The 21764-nt window shown below is 42.6% G+C and overlaps 1 non-coding gene across 1 annotated transcript; it reads left to right on the top strand.

Annotated features, from left to right (window-relative positions):
* Positions 1-20093: 20093 nt before the first annotated feature.
* LOC117356142 lies at positions 20094-20200 on the top strand. The gene has a single exon (XR_004538576.1). It is a non-coding gene; the product is annotated as a U6 spliceosomal RNA (small nuclear RNA).
* Positions 20201-21764: the final 1564 nt, after the last annotated feature.

Below are 21764 nucleotides of genomic sequence, written 5' to 3'. Positions count from 1 at the left end.
TGAACTGCGAGAAATCAGAGTTATTGCCCTTGATGGGGACTAGTTGGGAGCCCTGGCATGACCCTTTGCCTATACCCCCGGTGCGCAAACCGAAAAGGTATCTCAGAATTTATTTACATACTGATCCCCGGGTTCTGTATAAATGTAACATTTTGGATACCATCGAAAAAATTAAAGCTTTATGTATCGCCTGGAAAGATCTCCCTGTCTCTTCTGGGTAGGGTTGCTCTAGTTAAAATTATACTATTGCCCAAATTATTATATCCTTTACAGACAGTGCCCTTTTGGGTCTTACAACGAGATGTAAGCAAACTTCGGTCCATTTTCACTGTGTTTATTTGACGCCACATGTTGGCATGGATCGGCTATAATAAATTGATCCTTGCCAAACGGGAGGGGGATCTAGGTCTCCCAAATGTCAAAGCATATAATGTGGCAGCGCTTATGCGTTTCATACACAAAGAGGTGATGGGGTCAGCTAGGTTCTCTCCTCCGGGGTGCATGATGGGCTGGTGCACTCCCTTTACTTTCTTAAATCTACTTCACTCTCCCCGTACAACCCCTCTGTATGGCATGGTGGTGGTGGCGTAAAGCACAGGGGAAATCGCCTTTAGTGTTTCCTTTCCTACTCTGGGCTTATGTCCTAAACCTTTTGCGGCATGGGCCTCTCAGGGGGCAATCACCTTTCATGACATGATAGACACGGAAACGGGTACATTTTCCACATTCTCTCAATTCAAGGAAAAGTGGGAGATCCCTAACACTCAATTTTTTGCATATTTGCAGGCAAGCCATTACTTCCTGAGTATTCAACAACAGCATGGGGCAGGGTGGCATTGTGGCTCGTTGAATGAGTATCTTTTTAGCATTCCTGCCTCAGCGAGTTCTCTATCTGTATGGTATGGGGTAGTTCATTCTTCCATGTCAAAAGGGCACTTAATTATACTTAGGGAAACATGGAATCAGGACCTCTCTGCTCATTACACGCCTGAGGCTTTCTTAGACCTTTTTGGAACCCTGCATGCTTTTGTAAAATTAGCAGCTTGGCAGGAAACCCAATTTAAAGTTTTACCTAGGGCCTATATCACTAAAGCAAGGGGTGCCCAGATGGGATTGTGGGAAGATGAGCAGTGTAGCAAATGTATGCAGGCCCCTGGGACGCTTCTGCATTCTTTTCTGGAATGTCCCACGTTAACATTATAGAACTCCTTCTTTACACAGTTTCAATTGGTGCTGCAGCGAGAATTGGAGTGGGATTATAAAACGCTGCTCCTAGGAGACCAGATTTTGCTGGAAGCACAAGGTCTGACCGTACCTCAGCGGCGTTTTATCTATATGACTTTGTTAATAGCTCAGAAAACGATCTTACAGCACAGGACACAGGACGGAGTTATCCCCTTAGAGAGTTGGCTCAATCAGATGTCTGAGATAGCCCACTTTGAACTTTGCTATTATAAGCACTCTTTGAACCCTGAGGTGTTTGCTTAAAGGGCTCTATGGAAAGTGTTTCTGCAGTTATCTCTAGTCTCTCGTATGGGAGGTTAGGGGGGAGAATGAATGGGGAGTATAAATGTGGTATGTTTAGTTGTTTGGTCAGTGGTGCGTGGAATGCCTGTTGTTTCCTTGGCAAGGGGATGCTGAGGAATGTGATTACTAAAAATGACAAAAGGTAGAGGCTGGGAGAATGTGGATCATTTTATGGTGGCATTGACTTCTTTTGGGGTATCTTGCTTGTTTCACCAGGGGCGCCAGTGTTCTTCTGGTCATGAGTGGTCCTTGATAGAGGGCTCACTTTTGGCAGGAGGCGCAGGGTGACCCACCATGTTTTGTATTACATGTTCTGCTGTTAGCATTTTTTGTAGTTTTTGCCAGATTGCATATTTGTTGACTGCATTATTCCTGTTCGCTTGTTGACTCCTTAATAAAAATGATATATATTTAAAAAAAACATGATAGACTCAGAAGATGAGGATGTAGAATTGTTCTACGAACAACTTCAAAATGTAATAGATCAAATGCTGAAACAAGATCTACTGATCATTAAGGGGGACTTCGATGCAAAAGTAGGAAGTACATCTGAAAATGCAGAGGTTGGTAAGCACGTATAAACCAACAATAACTAGGTTGATATATCAATATTCTAAGAGACTTAATCGAAATACCTCAGCCCCACCACTCCACCGCAATAATAATTTCTAAAGCGGGAGATTTACGTGGTGCTTCATCATTGGTAAATCGTCTCGAATCGCCGTGATTGTATTCATTTAAATATTTTTTATTTTAGTTTTTCACTTTAATTATTTACTTATCAATAAATAGAAAGTTATAAAAGTGTATGAGATTGTATACTTAACATCTACACACAGCTAAACCTGGGAGTCCGACCCGACATGTTTCGCACTACATGTGCTGTCTCAAGTCTCCCTGTGTAAAGATAAAAAACAACACCCTTAGAGCAGCAAGCGTGACATTTCTCTACACATCACCACCCTCCAAGTTAATCTCAATGTATACATCACTACTCCCTCTCACACCAACTCACCGAGGTCGCCGCAGTCATCCGACTCGCAAGTATGAAGTCTGTGAAAGATGGCGGCGGCGTCCTCAGTACAGGTTTAAATGTATTCCCTTAGCATAACCACTCCCCCCACAGAAACCTATTGGTCCAATCATCCTCCAATCAGCGTGCTCCAGTCAATCTCAGCATTCAGTCCCCGTGGTTCCACTGTATCCAGTGTAAAGATTAGTCTCTGCTCAATCTCATTCAATCTCCGTACATCCTTCCCGCCCTCCCTCCCCGTTATTCTCTCAACCACTCGCCACCTGAGTTGATCCACCCCATGTTTATATCTCTGCCAGTGGGTAACTAAGGGGGCCTGAATAACGTTGTTAGTAATACGCGATTTATGTTCGTTAAGTCTGATTTTAATCTTGCGATTCGTCCTACCGATGTAAACCAACTCACATGGGCATACAATCGCATATATCACGTCTTCAGATGTACAATCCGTGATCGCGTTTGAATATAAAGATAATGATCTACCTGGAACCCTCCATACGTCCCCTATAATAGTAGAGGAACACCACTGGCACTTCCCACAAGGGTTATGACATCCTCTCTCCCTCACAGCCCTCTTCCCATATTTTAAAGGGTCGCAACTTTGTCCCAAGGTCCTTCCTCTAGAGTATGCTATCCGAGGGAACTCACTCAGAGAGGGGTGGATCTGTACTATGTGCCAATATTGGTGTAGATAACCCACCAACAGCTTAGTAGCTTTCGAATAGGGTAGCACACATGTCAATAGTTCATGAGTGTCCCCCTCGACATCCTCTGGCTCGCCCAGAAGTAACTCCCTCTGGGCGAATCTAGCCCTCAAATAAGCGTGGCGTATAGATTTTTCCGGGTAACCCCTTCTGCGAAATCTGCCCGCTAACAGATCTGCCTGCACTTTATATTCCTCTAACGAGGAACAGACCCTACGAACCCATAAAAATTGTGCTATGGGGAGATTAAATCTTAATTTAAATGGGTGGAAACTGTCGTAGTGGAGAATGGTATTCCGTGTCACCGGTTTACGATATAGCGAAGTCTGGATTCTGCCTTCAAAGACAGAAATGGCAATATCCAAAAACACCATTTGTGTACGATGGCATAACATGGTAAATTTTATATTGTCATCAATCGTATTCAAATAGTGTACAAATTGATCCAGCTCTTCCCTTGTATCGTCCCAAATGAAAAAAACATCATCAAGAAAACGGCCCCAAAATACAATGGAAGCAAACCATTGAGATGAATATATATTGTCTTCCTCAAATTTAGCCATAAAGAGAGCTGCCACCGAGGGAGCCAAAGTGGCTCCCATGGCTACCCCCTGAATCTGTTGGTAAAATTCTTGATGGTACCGGAAGTAATTTTTTTGAATGACCCATTTAGCTAATTGCATAAGAAAGGTAGTAGACACCCATTGGGGAGGGGTACGATGGTCAAGAATGTCGAATATAACATTCAATGCCTCTAGCTGGGGGATCTGAGTGTAGAGGGAGACTACATCCAGGGTCACCATCCATTTTCCCTGCATGGTAATCTCATTTGTTGTTAATTTTCGAAGGAAATCTGAGGAGTCCCTAATATAAGATCGTATCTTAGGGACCTCACTCCTTAGGAAAAAATCAATAAATTTAGAAAGAGGTTCCAGAACTGACCCTCGGGTGTTAACTATTGGCCGCCCTGGTGGGCTATTCAAAGTTTTGTGTATTTTTGGCACAAAAGAAATTCTAGGGGGTACTGGATATTTCTCATAGAGATACCTATGAGTGGGTTGATTATACAACTACATAAATTACTGGTTCCAGATTAAAGCTTATAGTTAAATTTCACCAGTATGACTGAACTAACAAATCAGTTTGATGGATATAACGAAGAGCACCTCCAAAGAATTTTACAGAGGCCAGCTCTATTGGATGATGATACCATCATCCCCACGGGAGCCTCCTGGTTCGAGTTGGAGAATCTAATGAAGCGGGCAGTGAGGGCAGAGTTACATAACAGTACGCTTGTCCAGTACCTTAAGAGGGCCATGATCCCGAGAGGCCTTAGGATATTAAAAGAACCAAAGATGGTATCCACAAATAAAACCTTTAATGAGAAATGGACTGCCATTCTTAATAGATGTTCCAGAGACCTTATGATTTTGCTCGTAGAAACGACGGAAGACACTGAAAAAGAATTGTGTATGAAGGCCACAGTACTTGAGAATGAATTACAGCAGGGCCACAGTACGGAGGAATTTGATAAGAAATTGAGTGATTTGAAATCTACTATCCAACAATTCCGGGAAGAAGTGAAGGTAACGAAAATACGGAAGTGACGAAAGGGATTATCTTAACGATCGTGTGTACTCCTGGCAGCGTCGGAATTTTAATACTCCACAACGTCAAAAGGTCACATTTGATAGTTCCTCAGGGGATTCGGAAATAACCAGTGAGGAATCTACTGACGCAAATAGTGAGAAGCCAGGGGAAACAGCCAAACCATCACGTGGCAGAGGAAAGACACGACAACAGAGAGGCAGAGGCAATGTCATGCAGTCTGCCCCCAGCACTCGGACTACGAGTCGTCAGTAATAAATTTGTCTACTCTTTCACTTTCCGTAGAACAACAACAAGTGTTGGAGTTAGGGTTGGGATTTGTTCCCACGCGACCCCCGGTTTTCTTCAAACTCCATGTGGCTCTACATGCATTTATTCGGAAAATGCAGTTGAAGGTCTTCTTTCAAAAACATAATGAGAACTTCATAGGCCACCAAGTGGGGGTTACCCAACCCATTGTGAACACGCAAGCTGAAGAAGAATTGAGTTCTGACAACACAATAGAGATTTGTAGGACTAAGTCCAACTGGGTCCCCCCTGGTCCTGTTGATCCGTTAATTTTAGCTTTTCGGGAACTGGTTAGTAAAGCACTATATGGGTTGCAATCCCAATGGGTAAATAGAGGCCCGTATAACATTTCAAGATCTCAGTATCAAGGTCTAATAAGATTGCTAGCTGAAGACCATGTTATTATCATTAAAGCGGACAAGGGGGGTGCCACAGTCCTACTTAATAGACAGGATTATGAGGATGAAGCCCATCGTCAGCTAGCCAATGTCCAAGCCTATTGTAAACTGGTTGGGGACCCCACTGAAGCTCTAGGGGCCAAGATACTTGAATTTCTGAATATTCATTTGGAGGGTGGCATGATCACCCACAGAGAGTATAGGTATCTCTATGAGAAATATCCAGTACCCCCTAGAATTTCTTTTGTGCCAAAAATACACAAAACTTTGAATAGCCCACCAGGGCGGCCAATAGTTAACACCCGAGGGTCGGTTCTGGAACCTCTTTCTAAATTTATTGATTTTTTCCTAAGGAGTGAGGTCCCTAAGATACGATCTTATATTAGGGACTCCTCAGATTTCCTTCGAAAATTAACAACAAATGAGATTACCATGCAGGGAAAATGGATGGTGACCCTGGATGTAGTCTCCCTCTACACTCAGATCCCCCAGCTAGAGGCATTGAATGTTATATTCGACATTCTTGACCATCGTACCCCTCCCCAACGGGTGTCTACTACCTTTCTTATGCAATTAGCTAAATGGGTCATTCAAGAAAATTACTTCCAGTACCATCAAGAATTTTACCAACAGATTCAGGGGGTAGCCATGGGAGCCACTTTGGCTCCCTCGGTGGCAGCCCTCTTTATGGCTAAATTTGAGGAAGACAATATATATTCATCTCAATGGTTTGCTTCCATTGTATTTTGGGGCCGTTTTCTTGATGATGTTTTTTTCATTTGGGACGATACAAGGGAAGAGCTGGATCAATTTGTACACTATTTGAATACGATTGATGACAATATAAAATTTACCATGTTATGCCATCGTACACAAATGGTGTTTTTGGATATTGCCATTTCTGTCTTTGAAGGCAGAATCCAGACTTCGCTATATCGTAAACCGGTGACACGGAATACCATTCTCCACTACGACAGTTTCCACCCATTTAAATTAAGATTTAATCTCCCCATAGCACAATTTTTACGGGTTCGTAGGGTCTGTTCCTCGTTAGAGGAATATAAAGTGCAGGCATATCTGTTAGCGGGCAGATTTCGCAGAAGGAGTTACCCGGAAAAATCTATACGCCACGCTTATTTGAGGGCTAGATTCGCCCAGAGGGAGTTACTTCTGGGCGAGCCAGAGGATGTCGAGGGGGACACTCATGAACTATTGACATGTGTGCTACCCTATTCGAAAGCTACTAAGCTGTTGGTGGGTTATCTACACCAATATTGGCACATAGTACAGATCCACCCCTCTCTGAGTGAGTTCCCTCGGATAGCATACTCTAGAGGAAGGACCTTGGGACAAAGTTGCGACCCTTTAAAATATGGGAAGAGGGCTGTGAGGGAGAGAGGATGTCATAACCCTTGTGGGAAGTGCCAGTGGTGTTCCTCTACTATTATAGGGGACGTATGGAGGGTTCCAGGTAGATCATTATCTTTATATTCGAACGCGATCACGGATTGTACATCTGAAGACGTGATATATGCGATTGTATGCCCATGTGAGTTGGTTTACATCGGTAGGATGAATCGCAAGATTAAAATCAGACTTAACGAACATAAATCGCGTATTACTAACAACGTTATTCAGGCCCCCTTAGTTACCCACTGGCAGAGATATAAACATGGGGTGGATCAACTCAGGTGGCGAGTGGTTGAGAGAATAACGGGGAGGGAGGGCGGGAAGGATGTACGGAGATTGAATGAGATTGAGCAGAGACTAATCTTTACACTGGATACAGTGGAACCACGGGGACTGAATGCTGAGATTGACTGGAGCACGCTGATTGGAGGATGATTGGACCAATAGGTTTCTGTGGGGGGAGTGGTTATGCTAAGGGAATACATTTAAACCTGTACTGAGGACGCCGCCGCCATCTTTCACAGACTTCATACTTGCGAGTCGGATGACTGCGGCGACCTCGGTGAGTTGGTGTGAGAGGGAGTAGTGATGTATATATTGAGATTAACTTGGAGGGTGGTGATGTGTAGAGAAATGTCACGCTTGCTGCTCTAAGGGTGTTGTTTTTTATCTTTACACAGGGAGACCCTTGAGACAGCACATGTAGTGCGAAACATGTCGGGTCGGACTCCCAGGTTTAGCTGTGTGTAGATGTTAAGTATACAATCTCATACACTTTTATAACTTTCTATTTATTGATAAGTAAATAATTAAAGTGAAAAACTAAAATAAAAAATATTTAAATGAATACAATCACGGCGATTCGAGACGATTTACCAATGATGAAGCACCACGTAAATCTCCCGCTTTAGAAATTATTATTGCGGTGGAGTGGTGGGGCTGAGGTATTTCAATTAAGTCTCTTAGAATATTGATATATCAACCTAGTTATTGTTGGTTTATACGATCTAGCTGAGTGGGTTGATTATACAACTACATAAATTACTGGTTCCAGATTAAAGCGTGAGGTTGGTAAGCACGGCATAAGAGAAATAAATGAAGCTGGTGTCAATCATGAATATACATTTCCAACACCACAAACGTTGCCAGTACACATGGACTTCTCCAAATGGCATGTATCAAAATCAAACTGACTATATCTGTGTAGGACAGAGATGGAAATCTGCAGTTTTGACTGCAAGGACTAAACCAAGAGTTGATTGTAGAAGCGAACATGAGCTTTTGACATGCAAGATCAAGGTAAAGCTTTGCAAGAAAATCATTAGAGACCTCCCAAAATACAACATTAGAAACATTCCATCAGACTATTGGATAAAACTAAACAGCAGGTTGCCTTGCTTGATACAGGGGATGGAGAGCCTGAAGAGAGTTATGGAATGATGTCAAAACTGTAATTAGTGATGAAGCTAAAAAAAAAAAAAGCACTCCAGAAGAAAAAGAAAGCCAAGAAATCATCTTGGATCTCAGAAGAAGCCAGAAAAGTAGCAGAAGAAAGAAGACAAGCAAAACTATCCAGTGATAGACAAAATATATCACAAATGAACTGAGTGTTTCAATGTCAAGTATGGCAAGACAAAGAACAATATCGCAAGGATATTTGTCAGAAAATTAAATCAGAACATGTAAATGAAAAATCCAGATTAGCGTATCAGGAGATTAAGAGATTGCGGCAGAAATTCCAACCTCGACTGGGGATTCTTAAAGATGTCAATGGAATGATATTGAATGATCCAGAAAAATTAAAAAGAGATGGAAAAATATATGGAAAATTTATACAAACAAGGCAATGACGATAAGATTGGGGAAATTGATCTGGAAACTGAAGCCAAAGAAGAACCAGATATCTTAAAAGAAGAAGTTATAGCAGCAATTAAAGCTTTATTGAAAAACAAGTCACCTGATATTGACGATATTCCAATTGAATTAATAAAAGATTCCGAAGGTACTATCATGGCCCTCACTTCACTGCCTCACTTCACTGTGTCAACAGATTTGGAAGGAAAAAACATGGCTAACCAATTGGAGAAGATCACTGTTCATACCTATACTGAAGAAAGGTGACGCCAAGGACTAACAACTACAGAATGATTGCATTAATTCCAAACACCAGCAAAATATTGCTGAAAATAATACAGCGAAAGCTCCAATCATACATTAAGCAAGAACTACCTGAAGTTTAGGCTGGTTTCAGAAAAGGTCAAGGAACAAGAGACATTATTACCAATGTTAGATGGATATTGGAGAAGAGCAAAGAATACCAAAAACCCCTATACTTTTGCTTCATCAACTACAGCAAAGCTTTTGACTGTGTGGATCACAATAAACTATGGAGAACTGTAGTAAAAATGGGAATACCCAAATACATAACTCAGCTGATAGAGCCTTTATGAAAATTAAGAAGCTGCAATGAGAATTGAATATGGCAACACTGATTGGTTTCTAATAAAACATGGTGTCAGGCAAGAATGCATCTTGTCACCATTCCTGTTCAACCTGTTCAGTGAAACCATCTTTAGAAAAGCAAATTTGGAACAATAATGTTGGTTTCAAAGTTGGTGGCCAAAATATAAACAACCTGCGATATGCAGATGATACAACGCTCATCACCAGCAGCAAAGATGATATGCTGTATCTACTGAGAAAAGTCAAAGCCGAGAGTCATAACATGGGATTAGAACTGAACATAAACAAGACGAAGTCTCCAATTATCGTTACATTTCCTGATCTACATCTACGATTAATTTCCTCCATCATTTCTTTGTCTGTTTCCTCAATTTGTCCCGGGGGTCGATAATAGAGGCCAATTCGTATGTCCGCTTCTTTTTGTCCAGGAATCTTCATCCAATGATAAAGTTACAACTGTCTTATTTTGGTCACACCATCAGAAGAGAGAGATAACTGGAGAAGGACATCATATTTGGGAAGATCGAAGAACAAGACGAAGAGGGAGACCTGCAATCAGATGGCTGGACACGCTGAAAACAACTATGGGGAGGATCTTTCCGGACCACTGGAGGACCTTTCCGGATTAGCACAAAACCGATTTCCTTATAGATCCGCAATTCATAAAGTTGCTAGAACTCGAACAGTAAGTCGATGGCACCTAACAACAACAACTTAATGTAGTTTCTGATTAGTTCTCAAAGGAACCCCTTTTGATCTGAGGAAGAAGGGGTTACCTTCAAAAGCTAATCATAAAATACGCTAAGGCCCCCTTTTATCAAGCATTAGGGTTTTTATCGTCTGCCGCTGCAGTAAAAGCTCTAGGAATTCTATGAGCATTGAAGCTTTTACCGCAGCAGCCGGTGATTTTAAAAAACCCTAATGTGGCTTGATAAAAGGGGGCTTAAGTTAGCTCAATAAAAAAGATCTTTTTTTTCCCTTTATGCTTTTGTTTTATTTCTACATATTACCAAGATTTGGATTAAATGATTATATTTGGATGTGTATCTTCTTTTATTTCGTCAGCATTCTTTCAGGATTTAATTTATCTTGTATGATATAATCCTATATAATAAAACCCTAGCTGCGCATACGCACTTACCTGCGTGCTTCCGTGATCTCTGATCTGTGATCAGTAGGTCCGTGGCCAGCAGGAGTGCGGATGCGGTGACCAAAGCAGAGAAACACAGCACAGCTGGCGACTCCCCCCTCCCGCCCTCACTCACTGCCAAAACCACCACCACCAAAGCCTTCTCCTTCTCGCTGGCTCACCCGCGTTTCAATTAAGAGAAAAGTGCTGCAACGTGCTAATGCTGGCCTCACCGTCTTCTGTCCACTGCGGCCCGCCCTCTCTGATTACTTCCTGTTTCCGCTAGGGTTGGCCGCAGTGGATAGAAGACGCTGAAGCCAGCGGTAGCGCGGTGCAGCACTTTTCTCTCAATTTTAAAGCAGCAGCTGGGAAGGGGGCGGTGGGAAATGCTGCTGCTGCACAGGAAAGGCCAGGAAATGCTGCTGCTGCACAGGGAAGGGTGGGAAATGCTGCTGCTGCACAGGGAAGTGTGTGTGTGGGGAGAATGCTGCTTCTGCACAGGGAAGGCAGGGAAATGTTCTGCTGCACAGGGAAGGGTGTGTGTGTGTGGGGAAATGCTGCTTCTGCACAGGGAAGGCCGGAAAATGCTGCTGCTGGACAGGGTAATAATAATAATAACAACTTTATTCTTCTATACCGCCACAATCACAATCTAGTGTGTGTGTGGGGGGGAATGCTGCTTCTGCACAGGGAAGGCAGGGAAATGCTGCTGCTGCTGCTGCACAGGGAAGGGTGGGAAATGCTACTGCTGCACAGGAAAGTGTGTGTGTGGAGGGGGGGGAAATGCTGCTGCTGCTGCACAGGGAAGGGTGGGAAATGCTGCTGCTGCACAGGAAAGTGTGTGTGTGTGGGGGGGAATGCTGCTTCTGCACAGGGAAGGAAGGGAAATGCTGCTGATGCACAGGGAAGGGTGGGAAAAGCTGCTGATGCACAGGGAAGGGTGGGAAATGCTGCTGCACAGGGAAAAGTGTGTGTGTGGGGGGGAAATGCTGCTTCTGCACAGGGAAGGCTGGGAAATGCTGCTGCTGCACAGGGTAGTGTGTGTGTGAGGGGGGAGAATGCTGCTGAACAGGGAAGGGTGGGAAATGCTGCTGCTGCACAGGGAAGGGTGGGAGGGAAATGCTGCTGCTGCTACACAGGGAAGTGGAGGGGATGGAGAGGGAAAGGGAAAGGGGGCCTGGGAGCAATCTTGGTTTGCTTTGGGGGAGAGGAGACAGAAGGGGGCCATGGAGAGATAGAAAGACAGGCAGGCAGGCAGCGCATTAGAACGAAAAACAGACACACAGAAAGACAGCAGGCAGGGAGAGAGACAGAAAGAAAGACAGACAGGGTGCCAGAGAGAGAATCAGAAAGAAAGAAGGACAGACAGAGGGAGGGAGAAAGAAAGAAAGAAAGGAAGAGAGACAGGGGCAGGGAGAGACACAGAAAGTAAGAAAGAAAGACAGACAGACATATATTCTAGCACCCGTTAATGTAACGGCCTTAAACACTAGTATACAATAAAAATATATTCTCACAGAGGCTTGGAAGTAGCTGTAGGTGAATATTAGTGCTGGACACAAGATACAAATGATTCATTACTACATCTCATTATAATACAGTAAAAACATTCCCCTATTGTTTCCTTTTTATGGTGAAATGGTGTGGTGGTCATGTTAGTCCACTTTTCAAGGTAATATATAGAAATAGAATATGGTGAGAATACTAAAAGGAAATGTTAAGACAATCCAAGAACATAAGACCTTTGAAATTAAAATGATTAAATATTTTGACACCTACCAGATAGGACGTAAAGATCTGAGCTTTGTTTCACACTACAAAGAAATTTAAAACTGCTTTGTAATCTCTGTCTCCTACTTAACCAACCACCCCTCCCTCTTCCTGTGAAACTATCACTGAAATGCTTTCATGTTTTCCTTATATAAATTGATATTTGTCAATAGAAGAGGTGGTGGAGGCAGAGACTATGAGCTAGATTCACAAAGCAAACCGATCGTGTACCAATTAGTTTGCGACCCTTTACTATCAAATTTCCCTCCAGCCTGATTCACTTACCTCTCCTGTGATTCGTTTCAAATCCGTGCATGCAAATGAGGTGAAACGCATGCAAAGTAGGCTTGGACGTGATTCACAACACCGAATTTCAGATCCGACTGGGCTGGCCGATCACCTGGGGACCAGTCGAAAATGTCTTTCTGACTTTCCAGCCCCCCTGCTCTCTTCTCCTGCACGTTCTGCCCCATGCTTGTCTCCTGCCTGTCGCCCCGATGCTCTTCTCCTGCCTACTCTGCCCCATGCTCTTCTCCTGCCTGCTGCCCCAATGAAAAAAGCAAAAAATAAAAAATGTCACGGCCCCGAAAACCTCCTGCAGCCCCGAACAACAGCCTGCCCCGACTCCCACCCTTCTCCGCAATGTAAGCTCATGGTTTTAACCCACAGGCTTTTAAGCAGGTTAAAACCACGGGCTTCTAACGTAAAAAAAAAAAAAAAAAATCTAAGCTGGGCCCAGAGGTCTAGCGCAGACCATCTGCACATGCGCGGGGATCACTTAACAGCGATCAATGCCTGCAGATGGGACATTCCACCGATTGCCCCCATCTGCATATTTACTTGTTGGGAATTCGTCAGACCTCCCCGGATCGGGCCCGATCGGGCAGGTTAGTGAATCTGGCCCTGTGTCTGATTTCAAAAGGGCCTGGGATAGGCATGTGGGATCTCTATATTTCTATGTTTCTATTTGCTTATTTCTGATCTGAAGAAGAGTTACCTTTGAAAGCTCATCATAAAATGCATCAAATTAGTCCAATAAAAAAGGTATTACCTTATTTTCTTTGTTTTTTGTTTTATTTCTATAATCACCTTTTTATAATGGAAATTATGTGCTAAAATTTGTGCACTGAATATCAGTTCCTTTCCAAACTTTATATATAAAGAAAAGAAAAATAGTTTTCTAATACAATAAAACTACAGGTATGGCTAACCTCCAGTTATTAAAATAACTAAGACTATTGAACAATTGTTGAAACAAAATATAATTACCTTCATAAACCTCTCACCTTCCCCCCAAAGCAAGCATGCCAAACTCAAAGGCTGACATGGGCCAAATAAACAAGGGTTAAGTTTATGTGGGCCGCAAAAACATAATTTCCTGACACTTGCCATCTGTTCTCTGCTACTATTTTTCCTATTTTGGGGAAAATTTTGCCCGTAGTGATTACTTTTAAAACTGATCCAAGGTAAATGTCAGTAATTCTGGATCTGAGAAGAGACTCAGAAGGGCATAATCGAAAGGAATGTCTAAGACCGTTTTCGTCCAAGTCGTCCAAAGTAAAAAAATAGCTTAGGACACATTTTAAAAAAATACATCCAAATTTTTTTCATTTCGAAAATCGTCTAACTATACATCCTGCTGATTTGATCGTCCAAGCTGTCAGGTAACACTACAAAGACTTTTGATAGTAAAATCTCACCAAATATAAAACCTAAAATATTACTGAAACTTTTCAAAAGTGTGTCATCCAGTCTAAAACAATTTAAGGGTTCCAGAAGGTCTTTTGATTTCTATCTGACTCTGTCTATCAATCAAAAATACAAAGTCTATTGATAAATAAAATCTCACCAAGTATAAAACCCCACAATATTACTGGAACTTTTCAACAGTGTGTCATCCAGTCTAACGTACAATCAATCTAAAGGTTTTCCAAGGTCTTTTGATTTCCATCTCACTCTGTGTATACATTTAAAAAAAAAAATTAAAATTTGAATTCTACTTACCCAAATGAAATCATCAGGAAGGACCAAGACAAGCCCCCAAAATGTCAGGTTTGTTAGTGGCCCCCACAATGTATGGTTGGTGGGGGTTACTTGAGAGGCGCCCTAACAAACGCCAGGTCCCAGGTTCAGTTCCCTCACTGAAGACTCACCAGGAAGTAGAATCAAAGAGGCACAGTCAGAGGTGATTGCATAAAGAATATATTATAGAAATAGTCTTACAGAAAAGTAGTATTCATAGGCATTACAATTAAGTAGAGAGCAAAGCAGTTTCCCTGCCTTACAGAGTCCAGAAGGAAGTGTGAAGTTCCAGGGAAAGGCAGAGAGAGAGAAAAGGGGGATGGGGTGATGCTTCGTGTTCCATAGATAAAGAGAAAGATAGACAGAGAAAGAGAGAGCTCAAGAGATAGAAGAGAGGACCAGAGTGCCAAGAGCCAAGAGATAGATAGACTGATAGCTTTTTGTGTGTTGTAGAGAGGAGGATTTTATAGCTTGGAATCTTATTCTGTGTATAGAAACTATTGTATGTCCCAGTATCTTTCTGTTTAGAATTTGTAAACTGTTTGAAACAATGGTTAATTTAATTGCTAAGGAGGGTGTGATACTTGCAAGCATGGTAGATGGGATTAGTCTCTGGCTTCTTTGTCCCATTCAAGCAGCCTATCTTCTTGATCTGTGCACCTGGACCCATTGTCCTAAGCACCCTCTTAATCAGACATTAACACCTTTTAGCTAGTCATGATTCAATCAGGGCTACTTAAAACATATCAATCAGGGCTACTTAAAACCGTCTCCCTGCCCTCAGGGTCTATCTGCATTCACATGCCAGAGTCAGATTGATAAAATTTCCCATAGGCTTCGCTGACATAAGTAATGCCAACTAAAAATGCTGAATGGTAGTGATAGCTATGCTGACACAAGCCAGTAAATCGTCCATCTTTATACCACATTTTCGTCCAACTTTTCATCCAAGTCAAAAATGCCTAGAACAAGCCCTGTTGGACGTGGGAGGGGTCTGCAAGGTGATGGACTGAACACCCAGACATGGCACCTAAATAGTGGGGTACCTTACAGGGCACTGCTGTGAACTTCACAAAAAGGGTGCCATGTCTTCATCTCACTACAGCTCCCTTATAGGGCATGTGAGCTCCCCAAACCACCTCCAGAATCCCCTAGACTGACTTATCTACCACCCCAATAGCCCTTATGGCTGCAGGAGTCACTTATATGCTAGTAAAAAAGGGTTTTGGGGGTGTATAGGAGAGTGCACATGTTTCAATATCAATGCAGTGATTACAGGGGCTTATGGGCATGGATCCACCTCTCTATGGGTCCCTAACCCACCCCCAAGACGGTTTAAGACGCCTCTGTGCAGCACGACTAGGCTTTCCTGTGCCAGGCTGCCAGGTGATGATATTCGGGAGGCACAATTTTCAAGTTGTGATTAAAATTTTTATGGGGGTGTCGGTGATCACTGGGGTACTGTGTGGGGGTCTGTATTATGTGTTTGCAGTGCTTATTTGGTCACTTTAGGTGTGTTTTTGTGACTTAGACCAACAGTGCCCCCTTTCTTTCTATGTCTGTCTTTCTCTCTCTCTCTCCGTGCCCCCTTTCTGTCTTTTTTTCTTTCTCTATGCCCTTTCTTTCTTTCTTTCTTTCTTTCTTTCTTTCTTTCTTTCTTTCTTTCTTTCTTTCTTTCTTTCTCCATGCCCCTTTCTGTCTGTGTCCCGCCTCCCTTCTTTCTTTCTGTCTCCCTGTCCCCCTCTTTCTTTCTTTATTTCTCTCTGCCCTCCCCCAAGCCACCATCAGAGAACAGGCTGGCACTGAGCTCTCCCTGCTTATCTTCTCCAGCGCGGAGAGGAAGTTCTGGGCCAGCCAGGCCATTTTAACATTTTCTTAAAATTGATCTTCCCTGCACAAAATTGCAGAATGCCAGGCAGGGCATTCCAAAGTTTCACACCGGCCATCGTCATCATTGATGCTCCAAGCCTGACATGTACAATAGACATCTGGCCTTCTGTACTCAATTTCATTGTATTTTCAGATCTCAAATTTCTTCTAGGTTGGTAAATTTCAAACCTCTCTTGTAATATCCTCGAAGAAACAGGATACAATATCTGGTGAATAATTGCAAGAATCTTAAAATGCACTCTTTGCTGCATAGGCAACCAATGCAGCCATTTCAATACTCCTTGGAATCCCCATGATCAATCGTGCGGCAGAATTAATGAGCATCTGCAATGCCCTCATTTTCCCTTTAGCAACACCCAAGTAAAGTGAATTACAATAATCCACTCTACTCAGGATTAAAGCTTGAACAACACTTCGAAAATTGGAGGCTGGCAACAATGGTTTTAATCTATAAAGTAATTGCAACTGCATATAGCCCTGACGGATCGTTATCAGAATTTGCTTTCCCATCATCAGACAGTTATTCAAGCACACTCCCAAAATAGTCATCTCCTTTTTCACTGGCAATTTCTCCCCCATCACAACCACATTATCAATCTTAAAGTCATCTCTTTGACTTTTTACCACCATTGCCTCTGTTTTATTAATATTTAACTTCAAAATCATGCTCATCCATCCACTTCACAATTGTTTTCATATATCTTTGTAAACAAAGTTGCGTGTTAGAGACATCATTAATCAGGAAGAAAAACAGAATGTCATCAGCGTATATTCTGTATTGCATTCTGGTTAAGTCTTCTTGGATTACATTGGCTGGGCCGCAAAGATGTTTGTTGTGGGCTGCGAGTTGACATGCTTGCCCCAAAGTATACAAAGGTCTGTTTTAGTATCACTTTCTAACAGAACAAAATAGCAATCGATGAGAGGTTGACATGATCCCATCAAGTGACCTTTGCCTTGCCAAGCAACATAAGAATCCCAGTATAAAATAGAAGCATAGAAATATGATGGCCATATTTGAAGGCTGTCAGCTTAGATATAAGGCAGATGTAATCCAGTTTGGTATAAATACCATTTCCACTCGTGGTCTCCACGATTACTTCCAATATTTGTTAGTATAATCTTTGTTGCCACAGATAAATGAGAAGCAAATTGTGGGCTCCTTTTAACTAAGCTGCGTTAGGGCTTTAACGAGCGGAATAGCGCGCGCTACGATGCCACACGCGCTAAACACTAAAGCACCGCCTTGAGCTGGCGTTAGTTCTAGCCACATAGCGTGGGGCTAGCGCGCACTAATCTGCTGCATGCGCTAAAAATGCTAGCGCACCTTTCTGTTTCCTTGGTAATCCCTGTAGGTAAGATTGAACATTAGTTCTTATTTCAATCGTTGCAGGCTGTGTTGTGCCGTCCAAATTTAAAAAAACAAACAAAAAAAAATCCCCTTGCTAATGCACATTTCATGCCACCTCAGACCTGGCAGTAAATTTCTTTCATTTGAAGTAGATTGCCGAGCTTTTCTTCTGCGCAGTATAAATTCAGTGTTGTTGCCATTGTCACATGAAACGCAATCCTCCGCCTCCACCACTGCCCATCTGCTGCTACCCGGACGGGTGGTACATTGTTAGTTTGACATCTCCGCTGAAACCTTTCCTCCTTGGGAGGCTCTGCTGGTAGTGAAACTACCGAAGGCATAGCTTTCAGTTTCTTAGATGCGCGCAAGCTCAGTGTATAGCCATTTATGCTTCTGCCTGTGGTAGCTTTCTGCATCAGCCACTTAGGAAATACGCATAGTTAGTTCCAGAACAATTTTACAGTAGATGGATGAGTTATTGTTATGAATTATTGGAAAAATTTGAGAACTGTTTAGTTGATCTCTTGGTGTAAATTGGTCCCAACATTAACAAATCTGTTTATGTAGTGCAGGGATCTCAAAGTCCCTCCTTGAGGGCTGCAATCCAGTCAGGTGTTCAGGATTTCTCCAATGAATATGCATTGAAAGCAGTGAATGCACGTAGATGTCATGCATATTCATTGGGGGAATCCTAAAAACCCAACTGGATTGCGGCCCTCAAGGAGGGACTTTGAGACCCCTGATGTAATGGGTTCCAACACTCTGGGCATTCAATTGGCAACTGCCTAGATGAGATACCAAATCCAGAGTTACACAGATATAATAGATGTAATCTTTGCCCTTCTTTCCTCCCCATTTCAAGTCTGTCTTGTCTTAAATTGGATGTTAATGAATTTTAATTTGTTTCTCTATAATTTTATGTCTTTTTTTACTTGTGTACATTGCTTTGTAAATAGATTCAGCGATACATCAAATATTAATAAACCTTGACCCTATTATTTGCTTACTGCATTGAACACAATTTTTTAAAATGCATACTTAAGAACCTTAAGCTTTAGGGAAGCGCTCTTATGTATTGCTTTTCTGCATTAGCCTGTGTGTATGCAGAGGTGTGAGAGTGATGTTCTACTGTAGCTCTCTCACACGCCCTTTATAACAGCACCCTGCCTAGTTTAGCAGTTGAAAGAAAGTTACAGAACGCTTAACAAACATAAGATGTTGTTTGATCTACCTCTTGGTTTTTCAGTGAGCCTTAGGCATTCTTTTGCAAAAAATTAAAAAAGCAATGTCTTATAGTCAGGTCATGTCTATGTAATGCTCCAGTGTCTGCCACTTGGGGGCATTGCAACAGGGAAGGAAACAAACCGCAGCTGCAACACATGATGCAATGCCAGTTGCTGGCTAAATACGCCAGTACAGCCCAGCAGAGGAGGGAGACCTCTGCAGACCTAGATTTAGGTCACTCAGGATGACCGAGACAAGATTTCCTTGACTCCAGGATAAAGGGAAAGACAAACTGAATCATTTCATGGACTTATAAATAGAAAAGAGATAGGTGGATGTAGGAGTGGATGTAGTTCTTAGCTAGCAATGAACAGAGAGAGGTGGGACAGTGATGCTGACAGTCAGAAGAAATTGTTGTGAGGAAATAATGCCTCGAGCGCCCTCTACAATGCCAAGAGCACAGCTGTCCTTCTCGTTTCACATTTAGTCAGGAAAATATAACAAATTCTTGCCTCATACACACATGCAACTGAGTTTGCCTGAAGCCCACCCTGGCATATTTATTTATTTACTGCCTTTTTGAAGGAATTCACTCAAGGCGGTGTACCACAAGAGTAAGTCAGACATAAGCAATAGATAATTACAGCAGTAAAAATATTCAAATTACAATCAAAGAATGGCATGGCATGCTACATTACAATGTCGAAACAATACATGGTAAAACATTTTAATAGACAGTATAGAGCAGTGGTCTCAAAGTCAAACCCTTTGCAGGGCCACATTTTGGATTTGTAGGTCCTTGGAGGGCCTCAGAAAAAATAGTTAATGTCTTATTAAAGAAATGACAATTTTGCATGAGGTAAAACTCTTTATATTTATAAATATTTCCTTTTAGCTAAGTCTTAATAATAATATTGTAATTTATAGCTAAAGAGACATATGATCAAGAAACTGTTTTATTTTACTTTTGTGATTATGATAAACATACCGAGGGCCTCAAAATAGTACCTGGAGGGCCGCAAGTTTGAGACCACTGGTATAGAGTGTAAACAAAGATAGAACATATAGATAAAAGGGTAGCAGGAGTAAGAAAATAAGGGGACAAATTTAAAGAAGTTGTATATGAGGTCAGAATGGTGCTTGAGAATTCTCAACTAGGGTAGGAGTGGATAAACATGTTACCGTAAATATATCAGGATTTTACTCCTCTCTAGAACCCACACCCCACAAACACATACACACGCACGCATGCATGCATACAAAATAGGCTCCAATAGTGCTTGCTTCAGCAGCACATATACTAAAATTGGAACAATACAGAGAAGATTAGCATGGCCCCTGCATAAGGATGACACGCAAATTCATGAAGCGTTCCACATTTTTCAATAAAGACCATTTATAAACTGAAAAAAAAACCCCAACCATAGGCTCCAATATTCAGTAGCACTTTTCTAGATAAATGTTTCTCAAGGGCCATTTAAGATTTTTCAGCAACATTATCTAGAGCAGTGGTCTCAAACTCGCAGCCCGGGGGGCCACATGCAGCCCGCCAGGTACTATTTTGCGGCCCGTGGTCTGTACTAGTGCTGTCTGTACTAGTGCTGCCTAATCTTTGTAGCATCCTCCGGCTTCTTCCCTGGCCTCCCGCTCTTACCTTCAGCTAATTACCGCAGCCTGCAGAGAGGATTGCCGGTGCTGTAGCGTTCCTTGCAGGCTGCCATCATCCTCAGCAGCATGTTCCCTCTGCCGCAATTCTGCCCCTGACGTCAAAGGAGGGGCAGGACTGTGGCAGAAGGAACGTGCTGCGGAGGCCGATGGCAACCTGCAAGGAATGCTACAGCACTGGCAATCCTCTTTGCAGGCTGTAGTAATTAGCTGAAACTGACCGGGAGGCCAGGGGAAAGTTGCAAAGAAGGGAGGAACATGCAGGCCTTGGGGGGGGGGAAAAAGATTTATAAACTATAAAGAGTTTTACCTCATGCAAAATTGTCATTTCTTTAATAAGACAGCTATTTTTTCTGCGGCCCTCCAAGTACCTACAAATCCAAAATGTGGCCCTGCAAAGGGTTTGAGTTTGAAACTACTGTAATAGAGATACCTGGATAAATATCCAGGGGCTGCTCCATACCTGGATATTCAGAGCCAATATACGGGTATCAGCTGGTGCTGAATGTAGATTTAAATGCTGTGGTTGGCTATATATTGGGGGGGGGGGGGGAGAGGGGAGGTGTTAACTCAATGTACATGAATGGTTTAAAATTCTTTATTGTGGTAGTTCTAAAAATGTAGATGTGAAAGAGCATTTGCAACTAGCTGATACTCAGTTTTATCTGACTAGGCCATCTGCCTGTGCAATTTCCAAACTGGCAATGTAAAAGTCATTTTAAATGGCTCTGTTTGCTGTTCACTAGCCGTATTAAAGATAGAGTAGCTTTGATGGGAGGGGAGGAGGCAAGACATATGTGCTCTTTGCAGCTCCCCCTCCATCCGTGTCACCCGTTGGGAGTGTTGCCATGGGGACAGAAGGGGGAGAGGCTACAGGCACACAAGTTCTCTTTGTTCTCTCAGTCCAGACTGAGCGCACAGGCTGCCAAGAGGAGGAGGAAGGTAGAGCCATGAGGTGAATGATGTGGGAAGAGGAAATTAATGCTTGCACCAATCAATAATACACCGTACGCACAGGGAAAAATCTACAATATAAATTCAAACAAAACCCTAGCTTCAATAGGACAATGAATGAATGGACAATCAGAAAATAGAAAAATATTAAGCTAACTACCCTATGGCTCAACTTATATACTCAGAGGTGGTGAAGGCGTTGATCGGCCGCGCATGCACACAAAAACAACATCTCCATGGGAGCCAGCGCTTCGGCGAGTGGTAGGTGCTGGAAAGTAAGGCTGGGGACTCGCGCATGCGCACTCATGCGGCCACGGAATTACTGATC

Source organism: Geotrypetes seraphini, chromosome 2 (genome assembly GCF_902459505.1).
Source record: "Geotrypetes seraphini chromosome 2, aGeoSer1.1, whole genome shotgun sequence".
Lineage (NCBI taxonomy): Eukaryota > Metazoa > Chordata > Amphibia > Gymnophiona > Dermophiidae > Geotrypetes > Geotrypetes seraphini.
The sequence above is the reverse complement of the archived record's forward strand: the minus strand, read 5'-3'. Positions and strand labels throughout refer to the sequence as shown.